General features: G+C 34.4%; 1 pseudogene; it reads right to left on the bottom strand.

Moving 5' to 3' along the window:
- Positions 1-4,545: 4,545 nt before the first annotated feature.
- Positions 4,546-7,484, bottom strand: LOC122269597 (uncharacterized; annotated as a pseudogene).
- Between the last annotated feature and the right edge of the window lie 6,675 nt (positions 7,485-14,159).

Here is a 14,159-nt window from a genome sequence, read left to right as displayed (position 1 = left end):
ACGGGAGATCCGGTTTAGCCTTCACTCCTCTGCGTTTGCTCACATGAATCGAGCCGGCAAGGTAGCTGGGGTGTAAATACCTGCTACACTTTTCGCACTGCACTAGCGTTGTGCTGGTTTGGATGAAACAGTTATGTGATTCGAAGGCCACAAAATTTGCGAACTCTTCTCTGCAGTCTTAACACTGCAGCGGCCCATTACGTAGAAGCCTTCAGGTCCTCTCATCCCTGGCCCCGTCCATCAGAATTGGAACCACGTCCAAGTCTCCCATCGTTCGAATTGATCAAAATCTTAAGTTGGCTGGAAAGAAACCACACGTCAGAACAAGTAATAAGGTTGATCAAGACACACAAGTCAGGTAACATAATACGTTACCTGATACGTTACAAGTCAGATAACATAATTACAAACATAACACGTAATATTTCAAGTTCATTCAATGTTAATCATGAAAGAAAGAAAAAATGCAGTTTTTCTATTTTGCTGAATGTAAAAATTCTTTTGATGACTTTAAAAATAAGGCAAATAAAATTACTCAAATTGTTAAATGCTTTTTCCTTTAAAAAATATAGAAAATGAATGCAACTTTTTATCAACAAATAAAAAAAAATTTGAAATATGATAAGTATATTTTAGGCAGAAATTAAAGAATTAATAGTTGCAAATATATCTCTTCGCAATGAAGTCCTGCTCGTGACAATTTCCTTTCATTGTTGATTTTAGCATCAACAATTTTTCAAGCGTTTGTGCTGACATGGTTGATCTGAATTGTGTACAATTTTTAGAGACAAAACTAAATATTCTCTCGCATGCGGCATTACTGTGAGGTAGAGTAAGAATACCTAACATCACTTGAGATAACATATAAAATTTGTTTCCTCCTGTATCCTTCATTTGACCAATAAGGGACTAGGCTTTATCTATTCTTTCTGTCACGATTTCTTGAGGTATTGTCTCGAGTTGTAGGGGGCAAAACTGCTTTTGCAAGAACACTAGAAATGTTGCGAGTGTTAGATGGGAAGTGTTACAGGATAATGTTCTAAAAAATGCTTCACAGATGAAAATGAGGCTTGATCAATTCTCTCGAGCATTAATTAAAATTAAAATTTCATCTTTAAATGGAAATATCTTTACCATGTAATCGCAAACGTTGACAGTACAGTCTTGAAAAAAAAATTTCTTTTATGGTAAATTTTCCAAAATCTATGAAGTACACTCCTATTACTAAATCATTATCACTCTTTTGATTTTCAAATTTACTGAAATCAAGATTTAGAAGAGTAAATGCCTTTATTTCACTAGGCTCGAAAAACCCTGAAGAGAGTTCTTTCAGCATATCCATCAAAATTTTTCTCAATAAATGAATATGGGATGTGCTTGACTGGAACGTTGCATTTGAAACCTCAAATACTGGCAAAACATAAAGAATAAATTGCCACAAGGCCTCATTTAAATCTGAAGAGAGAAAGGAACATTTTTTCTTCTCTATTCAATATGCTTTGCCTTGTAACACTCAGTTTTTCTGATGTAGCAGAAGGAGGGCTAGAATTTCGCTTCCTTTTTCTACAATGTTGGCCGTTCACTTCTTTAAAGTGGGCTAGGGGCGCCCACTGTTTCACCAATCTACCCAAACACCGTCCTAATGTCAGCCATCAGGTAGACACATGCTTCACGATTTTCCTTTGCTCAGCATTTGTACCGATGAGAAAATTGTATGAATATCAAATGATAAAGTATGTTTGCCAATGATAAAAAATATGTATAAGGTGTACCAGTGAAAAACATTAAATACTAAAAGAGTGATCTTCTGCTCAAATACCAACGAATAGTTAGTTAAAGATTAAAGTTAATTTGTTTACATCTGGGGTGTACTGCCAAGAGTTAATTAAGATAACGTTACTTTCACAACACAAATTGAATTCAGGATAATCAAAAAGATCACTATAACAGGGGTGTTCAGTCGAGAAGTTAGTCAATACAATATTAACTTGGCAACACCAATTGAATTAGAACAATCAAAAAATAAAAAAAATTCTAATGGCCAAAGGTTCGAAAGTGGTATTAGAACAAAGCATTGTTGCTGACCGACAAATTACCCAATTTAAAGGTTCATGGTCAATATCTCATTTCTTATAAGGAAGATAAACATGGCTTAGTGCAAAAACATATACGCTACAATACACTTTGGAACAATAAAATTGGCATAACCATAATAGACATGGCATACTAAAAAACGCAATGACCCAAACCGGTCAAATTACAGAAATATATAAACAAGTTACTCACCCCGTACATTTATTTCCGTTAAGGCATCTTGCTGCAGAAAAGAAAAGTACACACACCATACTGTCTCAGGAAGAGGCAAAAAAAATACCTACATCTTCGGTGAAAAAATTCCAACCTCTTTGGGTTCCATGTGTTCTGGCTGACTGCAATTAGGTATAGACGATCGGGAGATGTTGCCGCATAGGTCATTAAGTTTTTATTAAGCCATTAACTTATAAACCATAGCAAAACTTAACTGAAGTTGTGTGACATTAATTCTACATATAAAATATATTCTTACAATGTAAAATATGTTCGAGGTCGATGAAGGCGCTGCATGTCTAGATTTATCGATAGCCCTACACATATATAGGGCTATTCATTACCTATCAGAAGTCTAATCGCAGGTTCCTCAATTTACCTGTATATAAAACTGAAACACAAGGCGTTTCAGTTTCATATCCAGGTGAAGGCAAATTCATAATATGTCTCCCGAAGAAAGCGCTTTTTTCCTACAGGCTTCCTGAAGTACTGCTGGGTGCAGAGAAAACAGACAGAAAGCATAAATGGTAGAAAATGCTCTACTCCTGCACACAATGCAGCGGTAGAGACAGAAGGCTACTTACATTTAAACGAGAGTGCTGAGGTGATCTCTGGGGTCACGGGATAAGACTTCAGGATAAAACTTTAAACAGATGCTTCAGAACTTCCTATGGCCATCTGGATTTTTCTTATTTAGCAGTTGCCGCGATAACTTTTTTTTTTCTTTGAGGGATATAATCTACGCTGTGGACTTTTCAACCCAGAAACCCTATTTATCATCGTTGGCAGTTGACAATACGTTTCCCTTAGTCCTTAATGCAGCTAGCCTTGCTTCAATTCGCTCACCTTGCTCAATCAATATACTTAACTCTTCAGGAGATGTGCTTGGATTTGCGCACTTGGCAGCTAAGTTAGAAAATAAGTTCTGAGCCTTCATTCTGAAATCATCAAAATTAGAGTTTTTTGCTCAGATGCTTGTTTAATGCTTCCTTTTTCTTCTTCAATCCTGCACTGCTTCTCTTCGAAATCAATAACAAAACTGTTGTCCTCTGAAGTTGATGCACTGTCATTTGAAGGAACACTTAGTGGAAAATGAATGTTTATTAAATGTATATGTTTACAGATTACAAATTTGACTCACTTTCTTTCTGAACTGTGTATGTGTACCAAAGGAAAAAAATTAAATGAAAAGAAAATCTCTTATGTGTGCCATTAGTAAATTAATTATAATTAAAATTGAGATATGTACCAATGAATAAATATCTTAAAAATTAAAAGTGATGTTACCATTAAAATATACTATACAAAGGAATGGGTTGTAAGATTTTGATAGAGGTATTTAGTCGATAAAGTTTAAGACAATCAAAGAAAAAAATGAGAGATTAATTAAATAATAAATTTTGATAATAAATTTGGATCATCATTAATTGATGGAAAAAAAAGGCCGAAAGTGATCGAAAATAGTGGAAGGAAAAATTGCTTAAGTGCCACGTGAATTAACCCAACAGCAAGGGCTCATGGTCAAGATAAAGTTAAAGGACGACTGAATAACATCTATAAATTTTTACGTTTGTGCAAATAAACACTGGTCAAAAAAAGGAAATATGAGAATGTTACTCACCACATATTATTTACATCAAGGAGACAGGTCTAACATCGGACATTTTGAAGTGATGAAAACCAGAAGAAAATACAACGCAAAACTCGCTCACAAGTTCTTTTTTTTAATTGTTCATTATCTTACAACAGTATCAGTTTTGGAATGGGATGGGTGGTCCGTCACACATAAAAAAAATACATTTAGGCATCAAAAAAAATATAACTAATGAATAACGAAAAATGGCAAAAAAATGTAGCTTTGGGGTGGTTTGGTATGGCTCGCTGACCACAATCCCCGAGAGAAGTGTACTTCGTGGTACCAAAAACGTTAATAATCATAGCGTCCCCTTAAGCGCGGGAAAATGCGAGTTGAAAAGGAGGAGAGAGAACGACTGTCATTGGATGGGGGAATTACCACACGATTAGGTCGTCACCAATCAGTGCAAATAGTACTCCCACACATACCAAAAAAGGAGTCAAAAGGAAGAAGTCCCCCCAAAAAAAAGGCGTGAACACCCTAAAAATTCTAGAAAAAAAAAAAACGACAGGAAGAATCACCACGTGCAAATATTGAAGGTTACTTGAAAGTGATGGAAAAAAAGTTAAGTGGTGACGTAAATTAGAAAGTGAGGGAAANGTATATGTTTACAGATTACAAATTTGACTTTATAAGCAATGCAGGTACAGGAAAAACTGTGAATGCAGATCTTACAGTCAGGACATTTAATATCACAGTTACAATCACTTAGTTTCTGAACTGTGTATGTTTCTATGCTATTGATAGAAAGGTTTGCTCTACTAGATACAACATGCCATTCTGTTGTACTATGAACGTAAGCATTCTGCTTGGGTAATTCTTTTGCGGCATCATGTCTGGCTCATGACTTGTGCATGTAGTGATGTCAACCTTATCCTTTCCATTGACATGAATCGACCTATAATTTTTCTGTTGATTGCGTTTAAAACTGTTGAAATAGACTTGTCGAGGCGCTTTATAACCTTGCCTTCACCTTCTTCATACTTTATCTCTCTATGCCAGCGTTCAACCTTCCTGTTTGTATTCACTAAGAGACCAATGGTGGCAATAGGCCCAAACTTGAACACGACCAATGTAATATTTTTCGAAGTACAGTCCAAAGGCCTCAGTATTATTAAGATATTGTCAACAAAAACTGTACTCCTCTCAATATCTCTCTGATCAGTCTCAGAATGTAAGGAAAACAATTCCTCTCTCACGCTTTTCCTGCCATCTTCCTTTTTAATTTTTTGCACTAATTTCAGCTTCCATGCACGCTTGATATGCCAGGTACAAAGAAGTTGATTTTCCACTTCGCCAAAAGCATTCTTGAAAGAATTATACAATGCTGGATCATCATCTGACATGAAAACACGTGGCTTGAAATCTTCATACTTCATCCTTATTTCTTTAAAAAATGGTTCTAAAACATCAACAGATACTCTTGAGGAGTAAAGAGTTGCAACAGGAAATCCTTCATTTACCATAATAGTAGTTAATAAGTATCCTTGCTGATTAGTTCCATGAGTCGAATCAATCATGACAATGTCATTTTCATAGATTTGTAATATTTTCAACTGAGCAGAGTTCATCATCCCCAGGTAGAAATCTTTTTTTAAACAAGGATAACTGGAAAGATCTTCTTCTTTTATCTTGTAAATAAGCACTTGTCCTTCTTCCCTCAATTTATGCACATGCATCTGTACAGATACATTTTCATTTACGTCTAAAATTATATCTTCATCTACTCGACAAATATTGTGTAAGTCTTTGTTGTTGGTGAGGCTAAGGTGCTTAGTTGGAGAGAACGCCTGGCGAATATCATACAATAGCCTTGATTTTGGCACGCCACTGCTCATTTGAGAAGCCAAGAGCACTTTCTGTTCTTTTGAAATTGGCACACGACCCACTTCACAACTGTGTTCAATATGAGAGGCTTCATAGGAAACTGCTATTATTGTTCCAGTATCAGTTTTCTGTTTCTTTACAGCCATATGTGCTGGGCAAGTACTTGTTACTGTTTCATCAGAAAGAGATCTGTCACCACATTTCTTGATGTAGCTACTAAGGGTGTTGTTTTCTATTTCCGTTTTCCATTTAAAAAAACTATCTTCGTCTTGAAACACGAGGGTTTGTTTCTCTAATCTAAAATCTTGATGGCGAACTTCTATGTGTTCATGAAGACACTTGATGAATCGGAAACCTTCACCACGCAAGCTGCATATTGAAGTACATTTGAATGTCTTTTTATCAATACTGTGCATTTCTTTCATGTGATTCATTAATTTAGTATGAACTTTAAAATACAGTTTGCTGTGTGCACAAAAATGCACAAATTTTTTTAAATACGAAGCGTCCACATGTTCAGTAACATGTGATTTTCGCAAATGTTTGTAGAAATTATTTTTTTGAGAAAAAGTTGTTTCGCAGAAACATTTGGTCCATTATCACAATTTAAAAATAAATAAATAGCTAACAATTTTAAAAATAATTAAATTAAATAATTTCAACAAATTTGAAACGTGCAACAAGTTACACAGAACGAATCAAACTAATTCAATGCACTCACTTCAGTGCAAGTAGCTTAACTTTATTACAAAATAATTGAAAGGGTTCGAGAATGTTTAATTAAAAATAGCTTAAAAGTTACAATCTTATTTTCTTGGATCCACAAACGTTGAGAAACTAGTGGATCCGACGGAATCAATAAACTACAGCTCAATAGCTCTGACTGCTTTCAACAAGGTATAAACGTACTTTACCCTTGTATTTTACATAGGTAAGTCGAAGTTTCAAAGACATCTCATCAAAAGAAACATATTTTTTCATGGGGTTTTAACTTATTGGTTATGAGTTTCATAGAGTTGAGCGCAGCAATTAATAACCCAGGTTCCAATTTAATACCTGAGACAGCTTTTAACAATGTAGATTTGCTAGGCAAGTTTAAAAACTTTCTCAGTAGGCGATATGATTTAGGACTTGCAAGGTACAACTGTAAGCAAAGATTTTTATCACTCACAGACCACCTTCGTCCATATTTAGAAACATTACAAGTTAAAAGTTGGCATTTAATAAAATGATAAATACTGGGAGTTACTAGAGGCTGTACTACATTCAAAATACTTTTAATATCCAGTGCAAAACACTTGCGCTGATTTTCCAGTTTCCTCTTCAAAAAGTATACTTTGCTGGAAAGCCTTTTAATTTGCCTTGTTTTGGGAGTTATCATCAGGCCTCTTTGGGGTCTGGCACATCTCTGAAGAGGTAGAAGAAGCTGGCTCTTTGTGAGGATGAACAAGATCCTAAAAATAATGTAGAAAGGAACTAGTGAGTCTACTAAAAGCATAATACTGTACATTCATAGTACAATGATAATTCTATAATTCGTTTAGAAAAATATTAAATTTCCTACGAATATCACTTACAGATTCTAAAAATGTGAGCTTGGTATAATTTGAGAAATTACGCAAAAACAAAATTGACAAAGTAGGTTTAATTTAATTTGCAAATTTAACATAACAGTTTACCTACACTAAAAAAAAAATAAGGGAAGAATTAAAACAAAAAATCACTTTTAATTACATCAACATTATGAGATGTTATTCCGTCTTTAGGCTGGACACCCCTATTAAATTAAACGCAAGATGAAAGGTATTTTTAGACCAGAAAACATTTATTGTTGTTAATTACTCTCGACAGACTAACTTGATAATAACAGGCAAACCTGTAATTTCTTATACTAATAAGAATTCAATAGATTTGAAGTAAATATAGTTAACTAAGTAAATTTTTGCTACTTAAGCATAAAAATAATTTTGAAAGGAGAAAATAATTTTTTGATTTTCAAAAGGAAATAATAATTTAACACGAAAGTATAAAAACAAGCAAGTAAATAAAGTATGCTAATAATTTTCTGAAGATGGCTAGAACGGCAAATGGGGAAATTAAAATAAAACTTGAAGGCGCTTAAAACTAAAAGAAACGGCAAACGAAGTTGGTGAATAGTCGAAATTGATTGTAAAAAAATCATTTACTAAAAAAATATAAAAGGAAAACAAATTAAAAGGGGAATTAGATTAAGTTAACGAAAAATTAATAACAGAATACACTGTTAAAAAACGATGTCGCAGAACACTGTGACAAGTTCAAATTTAACCTTCTATCTCGAAATTAGACTCCATTGAATTCAGCTGTTTATCAATTTGGGCCATACCATTTTCAGTGAAACTGCAAAAGAAATGAATGTGTTTGCACATATTCTGTTTAATTAAATAGTCTATGCAAGTGCAAGAAAATGCATGTAAACACCTATTGCAATTAATGCAAGTCTATGTACATTGACAGTCTTCTTTCTTTGCTTGCACAACATACACTTCTGATGAAGTAGACTTTAGGAAAAAACAGTTTTCATCAGAACTTCTTATGCAGTCATCCAAACACAAAGATAAGCTTGTCTCATGCCTACTAGCAATATCTTTTAATTTTGAGGATTGTTTGCCTTTATGAATAGCAATCAAGCGATCAACAAGCTTGTCCCGCTAAAACTTCATAAGAGCTTTTATTGCCTTGTCCAGTCTCTTATTGTATTTTCCATTTAAATACACATACTTAATGCTCCTATGCATTCGCTCGATATGCCTGTCAGTGTTTACTCCTGCACTCAGGCGATAACAGAATGCCCACGAATTCTTAACTTCTACGTACTCACGTTCAAACTAATCGTGGAACTCTTTGGTGTCAATATCAGAAGAGAGCTTGTTTAATGCAACCCTAAGCATTTCATCAAATGTGACTACATTTCTTTCTTCAAGAAAAGTTCTTAACATTTTATATACTTTCACCTGCTTTTCCACACCTTTGATTTTTTTTAAGGTTATTTCTCCATGATTGATGCCAAGTGCAATACAGCTTATGAACTGGTGGCAACATAGACTCGCACCAAGCATTATAAAAACACTCTGCCATATCAGACATGAAAACATTGCTAGCAAGTGGCTCTCTTAACCTTCGTTTTATTTCATTAATAAAAATCTTAATATCTTTATCCACTCGCTTTGTAAATAAAACAGCACAAGAAAACCCTTGTCTCAAGTCATCTAAGAAAGGACTGTTACAAGTTCAAGAACTTGTGCATTGGTTCCATGAGTGTCATCCATACAAATAACATCGGCACCATATTTCAAAAGAAATTCTTTCTGTGCTTCACTCATAAATCCCAGTAAAAAATCATCATTTGTCAGTTCTGAGTGTGACTCACAAAGCTCATTAAATGGCTTGTAAATTAGAATATTTGAGGGACTGTCCTCCTTCATCAGAGTGGGAAAAGAAGTTCACTATTCGAAATACGTTAAATGAAAATATAGAATTGGTTATGGAGTTAATAATGTATAATTGTCTTAGCTTTATTACGACCTTTTAAAGAAAAAAAAACGCTTTATATTTCATTTAATGCAGAATTTGACATTAAATCATAAATAATGAATAAATTTATATTTACCTTCACAAATATATAATTTCTTTTTATATTTGCAGTTGATTGCTTGATGGTTATATAAATGTAAGCAGTGCACTGACAGTCATTTGTCTTTCTAATAACAGCGCTACTTTTATTACGACTGCTTTTGTGGCACATATTGTCTTTTCTAAGAGGATAAGAAAAGCATAATTTTGTAACTAATTATTCAAATATGTATAAAAAAAATTATAACACAGTTAAAGAACTCGTACTTGCAAATAAGTTTTTTTGTCTCCGTTGGACGAGATCTGCGTGTAATCCATGATGTGCAGGTATTAATGCTGAATGCGTCAATTTCCCTCATTTTTGGTGATGATATTCGAGAATTTGTATGGAAGATCCACTTCATTGATACTAAGAAACGTTGCATCCATATTTAACTTGTTGAATGTTACGAGATACCGAAAACAAAAACATAAGCACACATCTGCTAGGCAATTTGCGAGAACGCTCCTTTAACGCCAATAGAAATTTTCGCCTACCCTTTTATAATCTATGGTATGGTTTGGCATTACGTGGCAGGGATACTCTTGACTAAGCCTTTCCAACACTTCCTAAAATGGGGAAGTATAAATAAATGATGTATATCACTATAGGAATATACTCAGATTAAGATCAAGTTTCAACTCATAAAATCATATACATGCCACCCATACAAAAATGACCAGGATGAACCAGGGGCATGATTTAAAATCTCCCATACTCTGTCACATGTATTAGGGCTGGCACTCGTACCTTTATACATCCTTCAGTTTCTGAAATGAATCACATATCTTTATCCCGAACCTCTGGGAATACGTTCATCAAAATACTATCATTTCTAAATACAACAAAATTTGTGGAAATGAAAACAACTAAAACATTCTAGATAACCCCTTGATACCACAAATCAAATACAGTTTGTGGAACAGTGAAGAAAACAAAAAAAATCATTAATTAACATTATTTACCTATATTTAAATTGTGTTATCTAAATGTAAACTTGAGACAGTAATTGTATTTATGAAACAAATATTAATTTAGACCAAAGAAAAGACCCTTTTGTTTACATTGAAAGAACAAAAAAAAAAGTTTTTTTATCAATAACACCAAAACAATGAACTAAATAATAGACCTAAAGTAAATCACAAAAAGAACAAAGTTTAACGATGGTATATCACATTTCATTTCTTGAAATTCCTTTCAGTTCATTAAGGGTACTTTGAAGTTTACAGGTTCTCCAGAAAATGACCTTTTCTACTTGAACCGAGTACGCTGATTACACCACAGAAGCTCCCCCTCCAAATGCCGGAGGTATGGAACTAGAGAATTCTAAATTTTACACGTCTACCACTTCTGGTAAACACGTGAGTTTGAGATTCGGATTTTGAAGAATGAAAACGAATGGAAGTTTCCAAAAAAGCAGGCTAGAGACTATATATACTAATTGTAGGTGTGCGGAATCCAATTTTTAGACTGAAATGCTTACCTTGTCGAGAAAGTACCTAGAGAGGTCAGTCGTATGGAGGATCTTTAGCATAATTTCTAAGATGGGGTATTAAAAAAATTTCCAGAGCTAGTTCGCAAAGTTTACCGGCATGAGTTGGTTCTATACATTTGAAAACAGGAATTTTTGATAAATCAGGCAATATTATTTCGCACAGCTTGGGTTACATTTCACGAGTTATTAACTGGCACCTTTTAATAGAACCATCACAAAAGATGGTTTTGGATATTTTTTCCCTCACCTCTATCGCTGTCACGGATTACACCCGTTAGAGAAGGGCAGGCTTGATTGGAAATTAAATCTATGCAGTCCGAGCATTCAATATCTTTTTCGACGGCATATACTACCTACCCAGCAATGTATGCGATTGCCGCAGATTTTACAAACATAATTGGCATACCGAAACATGCACACTCCAGGATCTTCAGTTCGAGGATTTAACCCTTTATGTCCCAAATTATGTTTTTCAAAAACTTGTGCAATACATTTTTTTTAATGCTCAATTTAGCTGTAGAAAGACACACAAAAATTGAGATTCATTTACAATAATTATTTTTATTGTAATAACACAGAATATTACACGGGACTTTAAAGTCCCGTCGGGATTTATGTTCATTGCATTGCCGTTACATTCATTAGTATGAAGAAGAAAAAAATATTAAATGTAAATGAAAAGTAATATATTTTTACACAATTAATTATGGTATTGATAAAAGCAGTTCTTTTTTTCATTAACACAAAGAAATACTTTGCATAATGTGCACTGAGAATGCGGTCGTGACTCAATTCTTTTCGAAGCACAAAACTCACACCGTCCTCTATTTTTTACAAATACCGGCCAATGTGCACCTTTGTTTTGTTGTCTTATGTCATCAGAAACGGAAAAATTTGCTATCTTGCGTTTTTTGGGGGGTGGTAATTCACTTATATCTCCAGCATCTGATCTAGGTCTTCCCCTTTTCTTCGAAGACACTTTTGACATTATTAGACCTTGTTTTACCCTTCGTTTGTATTCTAGAAAAGGTATTTCATCCTGTATGTCAGAGAAGCAAGTATACGAGTTTACCATTGCAATTTCTATAATACCGAAAAAGAGAGGATGCCACCACTTTTTGGCCTTTCTATCTCTATCATATAGTGATTTTAGCATGTCACTTTAATCCACGCCTCCCATGTGTCTGTTATAATCTCTTACTATTGTAATCCTACTATATTAACTTTTTAAATATTTAAAAAAAAAATCTAGTTGCAAAAAAAAAAGAATAAAAAAAAACGGCTAAGTAGCAATGTTTTTTTTTTTTTTTATGTGGAATTTCAAATGGCCTGCATTTATTTTCTATTGTCACTTTTTTCTAAGTACGCTTCATTAACAGGAAAAGCATTGACTTACCCGATGCAGTGTCCATGAATTTGATGTTTTTATTGCGTGTTGGCTTTTATAAGATTTTTAAAAAAATTATTTTGATTAAAAAAAATTACTAAAATATTTTATTAGGTCGGATAAATGGGCACTCATGAATAATCAGTTTCTTTGAAGAGATTTAAAAAAAAAGCTTATTTTCTTATCATCTGTTGCTTCAGTCTGTACAACTTCAGAATAAGCCATTCATTCGCTTGCTGTTGATTCTACATTACCTTTCGAAGCTGATGACGCAATACCCATAATTAAAATTTTTTTAATGCAGTTATTTGCGTTAGTCATGTTATTTGATCCTGGCATTTACCTTAGAACTTAACAAAGTAATTCCACTTCATCGGATGTCATTTTTCGAGTAAAGACATACTGAATTCCTGACTCCAGCAAATGTTTTATACACTTCACTGTTGATTGAAATGTGAATTTTAGAGCTTCGTATGTCTCCTTATTTAAAAAAGAAGTAGAATCTACAGCTAATCCACTCCACTCTTAGAAATAGTTTAGTTAGTCTTCTTCCAACCCAGTTACTCTTTCATCATCTATGGAGAAGAGAAATGCATTGCATCTGGATTTCTTGATGTTATAAAATGAAGTGTTTTTTAAGTTTTGAACTGTGAACCGTATATTGATCATCTCTAAAAATTCTATTGTGTTAGTTTAGTTTAGGAATAGTGGCTGATTTAGTCTTAGCATTTTGCTTCAGAAATTTTATTGCTATTGTGTCCAGACTAAATATTTTAACAGCTCTAGAAACAATATTTTTTTTCAAAGATGTCCACTAGCAGGACTAGAAAAAACCTTCACATTAGTTTTATGGTTGTCTGCGGATATCCTAATCACCCTGAAACCAATTTCTTCAAGGCGTCGGAGAGCTTCTGTCATTTGGGTGGCTAGCGGGAACCCTGAAACGGGTTGAAAGCCCAGTAAATATGAAACAAAGTAATGAATTAGCCAGCTTCTTCGCCATTCCCAGTTCTGATACCTTTGTACTCTCAGTTGTTGTCCAACAAGCTCGTCTGCTTGCTTGTTGTAAGTTGTAGATGGTTTGATGATCATCTCATTTGTGATAATGGAATCGAAAGATGTTCCTCTGTCGTTAATTGGCTTGCTTTCATTATCCTCAATGCATTTCTAAAACTGCATTTAGTTTCCTGCCAAAATCTTCAAATTTGTATGATCCGATGAGCACATCATCTTGATACAGGAAAACATCTTTATTTCAAGAAAGGGCTTTAATTCACCAAATGGCGTGACAAAAGTTAAAACACCATGAAGATTCTTCGGGTCATTATTGTATCGTTGGTTCGGGAGACCTCTCTTCGTCATGAAGGCCTCATTACAGCTCTTGCATTTGAAATTATGTGATCCAGGGTCGCTGAGGCAGGGTCCTGGCAAGAATCTTTCTGTGACATTTCCCACACCAGTTGTTCGTTTTAATGATGGTGAGATCGTGGGCTGTCTTCAGATGTTTTCTGATGGAGCTGGTGTTATGGTACCATCTGCCAGTCTTGTATGTAGCTCTACATCCATCAATGACACAGGGTGTGGGGGATCTGATGGGGAAGACCCAGTTGAGGATTTCATCCGTAAAACATGATTTGTCGGGACAGTTTTTATTCCTTAAAATGGATGGTGCACAAGCAGTGTCGGGATCGTTGCTGGGCTTGTCAGTCGCGTGCCCTAGACTTTCACTATCAAAGCTTACCTTTCTGTTAGTCAGCTTTTTCTTCCTCAAATTTGCTGGGATAGTGCGATGCCTGGTAGGATAAAGATTGGTACTTACTTTCCCACTACTACCGCACGTATCTCCCACAAGGTC

The sequence above is a fragment of the Parasteatoda tepidariorum genome, chromosome 8 (genome assembly GCF_043381705.1).
Source record: "Parasteatoda tepidariorum isolate YZ-2023 chromosome 8, CAS_Ptep_4.0, whole genome shotgun sequence".
NCBI classification, from domain to species: domain Eukaryota; kingdom Metazoa; phylum Arthropoda; class Arachnida; order Araneae; family Theridiidae; genus Parasteatoda; species Parasteatoda tepidariorum.
Note: the sequence above shows the minus strand (reverse complement) of the source record. Positions and strands in the feature narration are given on the sequence as shown.